The sequence below is a fragment of the Gigantopelta aegis genome, unplaced genomic scaffold (assembly GCF_016097555.1).
Source record: "Gigantopelta aegis isolate Gae_Host unplaced genomic scaffold, Gae_host_genome ctg2430_pilon_pilon, whole genome shotgun sequence".
NCBI lineage: Eukaryota > Metazoa > Mollusca > Gastropoda > Neomphalida > Peltospiridae > Gigantopelta > Gigantopelta aegis.
The window spans coordinates 24,880-29,089 of record NW_024532924.1 but is presented as its reverse complement, the minus strand read 5'-3'; the positions used below and the strand labels follow the sequence as shown (position 1 = coordinate 29,089).

Sequence of the window (4,210 nt, the reverse complement as noted above, 5' to 3'; positions counted from 1 at the left end):
TACTCTCTCTGAAGTCCACGTTGTTGTCCTTATATGGAATAGTATCATGGGATTACCAGACTGGAGCAAAAGGGAGGACCAATTAGTAGATCAGTTAGAGCACCATCTTGAGGTATATAGATGTATGGATTGAAATGGACAATGTATGAATTTTTTTTCTTAGAAATATAGTGGGTTATTGGAGCCATTTTGTGAGGAGGGCACACCCCAGCTTATCTTACTGCGTGACATTCAAGAATATTGTTACAACAACCCTTTTTTTACGAAACTGTTCCACAAAATTGTCATTCATTTGTATAAAAGTAAGCTTAATTAGTGGGTGGTGACTGTTTTTGACCACACCCTTTATTAGAGGATATATTGAGTGAGCAAGCTATTTTAAAGTGGTATGATACAGCACATTTGCCAAATGGAAAAGATGAATTTTTGAAACAAATGAAAAAAAATGGTTGATTGGTTATTAACGGCTGAGGAAGAATCTGATGAAGGTAATTGAAAAGGGGCATCCTCATTAAATTCTATATTTATTTTTAGATACACCCAAAGTTACAGACTCGTAATATATTAATTACTATTGTTCAAAAAATATGAATTTATTAATTTTTTATTACTACTAAGGCGTTTGCCATGTTATACGGAGTTATGAATAATTATAATAATTAATTCCCGCATTTCATTCCTATATTAATTATAGAATGTTTCCGTTCATGTCCGTAAACTTTCATGACCACGTGGTAATTTAGTCACAATGGCTGAATACGACCTTGCCTCTCGAGTTGGAGCCTGCCTGGACCGCCATCTTGTTTTTCCCATACTAGAATTCTTATCAGAGAGGGGAGTAAGTAGAAATCACGTGATGATCACATGATTATCATTTCCCTTTAGTTATACGATGAAAGAGATATCTTACAAGCACGCATCGATCTCCTCAATAAAACTAATATGGTATGTTATCTAGTCACATGACTGTCATGTGACATGTGATGTTACAGTTTGTATTATGACTTGGTCATGTGATTGTCATGTGATTTTTAGGTGGATTATGCTGTAGATGTGTACAAAACCTTACATGGTGATGATGCCACTATCCCTGAGGGTAATGACATAATTAATTGTCATAATTAAAGGGGTTTACTTACTAGATATGTACGAAAAGAGGGAAGGTGTGGTTGCTAGGTTACAGTCACTCGAAGAACAGATAGAACCAATTGTTGAGTTATTTGAAGATCCTGATGTAGCTGAACATATGAAGAGGTGTGGCTTCTAATTATGCATGATATCAATATGACATCATCTTTTTATAGAGAAGATCAGAGCTTATTTGATTATTTAGCTCAAAATCACAATGTGAGTTAATTGTTATAATTATTACTGATAATTAAAGGGGCATCCTCCAGTTTACTCCAGCTAATGTTAACCTGATCTATGACACAGCAAAATTTAAATATGATTGTGGAGACTATTCTCAAGCTGCAGAATATTTATATTTTTATCGTATTGTGGTAAGTTTATGACCATATAGGGTATAATACGACCATATAGGGCATAATACGACCATATAGGGTATAATACGACCATATGGGGCATAATATGACCACATAGGGCATAATACAACCATATAGGGTATAATACGACCATATAGGGTATAATACGGCATAATAATACGACCACATAGGGCATAATATGACATATAGGGTATAATACGACCATATAGGGCATAATATGACCATATAGGGTATAATATGACCATATAGGGTATAATACATGCTGGTCTAATGCATTGCCCCTTTATATAATCTGTCCATTGTGTTAAAACTATACATCCATACAGGCTCCAGTTGAACATAAGTATTTAGTTAGTGCTATGTGGGGAGAACTCTCTTCCGCTATTCTCAATCAAAATTTTGATGCAGCACATAAGGAACTTACTCGATTACGAGAAGACATTGAACAGACCACGACAGTAACATCTCTTATGAAGTTACAGCAACGTACCTGGTTAATACATTGGTCTTTATTTGTGTATTTTAACCATCAAAATGGTCCTGATGACATTATAAATGTGTTTCTTCATCAACCAGAGTAAGAGATTGGTTTGAATATCTCTATCAATTGTTCATAGTATAGTCTGTCGTTTGTTTTAGTATTTATCCATTTTGATTTCTACATATCCATTTGTTTACTGGTGTATCCATATATCTAGTTATCTTAACGCTATCCAGACATCTTGTCCACATATATTACGATATATTACAGCTGCTGTGGTTATCACTAACAGAAGACGACCCACTATTTTAAAAGACTTAGTCCGCGTTATAAAACATGTAAGAAAAGGAAGTATAGAAGGATGAATGGAGGGATTGATGGACAATTATATGATGTTTCTTTATTTCTAGGAGACATATTCATATCATGATCCAATTACAGACCTCATAGAATATCTATGTGTTAAATATGATTTTGACAAGGCTCAAGAAAAACTTCATGAATGTGAAAAGGTATTTAAACTATAAACAATTGTTTATTGAACGTTTTTAGGTTTTAAGTAACGATTTCTTTCTTGTTGCTTGTAAAGAAGAATTTATGGAAAGTGCTCAACAAATGATTTTTGAAATCTTTTGTCGTATTCATCAATGTATTAGTATCAGGTAAGGACACCCTACTAATACTTTAGTGTATTATACAACCTCTATATTGAGGACACTTGTTCTAGTCCCATACTAATACTTTAGTGTATTATACAACCTCTATATTGAGGACACTTGTTCTAGTCCCATACTAATACTTTAGTGTATTATACAACCTCTATATTGAGGACACTTATTCAATCCATACTAATACTTTAGTGTATTATACAATTTCTATATTTAGGTCAAAGCTCAATAGTCACCTGATATGCTAATACTTTGAATGTATTATAGAACCTCTATATTGAGGCTAAAATTGTGCTAAAGAAGTACTAATAAATTAATAGGCTTATTAATTATCACTTTGTTATTGAGGACATGTTGTGATGAAGTCCCATACTAATACTTATCAACGAGTATTATACAACCTCAATTGGATTTCAGACTCAATTTTTAGTCCCATACTAATACTTTAGTGTATTATAGCAACCTCTATGCTTGAGGACAACCAATTGTTTGTTAGTCCCAAACGGTTAGTAAACTTATAATGTATGAATTATTAACTTCTATATTGAGGACACTGTTCTTGGGCCCATACTAATACTTTAGTGTATTATAATAACAACTATATTGAGGACACTTTTCAAGTCCCATACTAATATAATAGTGTATTGTACAACCTATATATTGAGGACACTTGTTCTAGTCCCATACTAATTACTTTAGTGTATTATACAACCTCTATATTGAGGACACTTGCTCTAGTCCCAGACTAATAGAAAGTGTATTATACAACCTCTATATTGAGGACACTTGTTCAGTCCCAGTACTAAGGACAACCTCTATATTGAGGACACTTGTTCTAGTCCCATACTAATACTTTAGTGTATTATACAACCTCTATATTGAGGACACCTCTATTGATTCATCATACTCATTGTTAAGAGGCTTCTATTTCCTATAGTATGTTAGCGTCAAAGCTCAATAAAACACCTGATGATGCTGAACGTCTATATTGTGAATCTCATTAGTTCTAGTTTAGATGCTAAAACTTGATGCTAAAGAAGTACAATAAATATATTGAGCCTATTAATTATCACTTTATTACAGGGGCATTAGTGATGAACCCTCAACCGCAATATATTTATCAACGAGTTATTGATCGTACAAATACAATTGGATTTCAGACTCAATCTTTAGCACAAAGCATTGATCTAGTTTCCATAGCAACCAACAATGTATTATAGCTAACCTATACAAGGACATTGTTCTAGTGGTAGACAAACGGTTAGTAAACATTATAATTAATTATATTGAGGACTTTTGATAATAGTCTCATGTTCATTGGGCCCCTAGTGTATAATACAACCTGTTATTCATTGATTAATAACACTTGTTTTAGTCTCATACTAATACTTTAGTATACTATATAATACTCTATATTGAGGACACTTGTTCTAGTCTTCATACTAATACTTTAGTGTATATACAACCTCTATTATTAGGACACTTGTTCTAGTCTCATACTAATACTTTAGTGTAATTATACAACCTCTATATTGAGGACACTTGTTCTAGTCCCA

General features: G+C 33.0%; 1 pseudogene; it reads left to right on the top strand.

Annotated features, from left to right (window-relative positions):
* The first annotated feature begins 748 nt into the window (after positions 1-748).
* On the top strand, positions 749-3,874 carry LOC121391441 (annotated as a pseudogene).
* Positions 3,875-4,210: the final 336 nt, after the last annotated feature.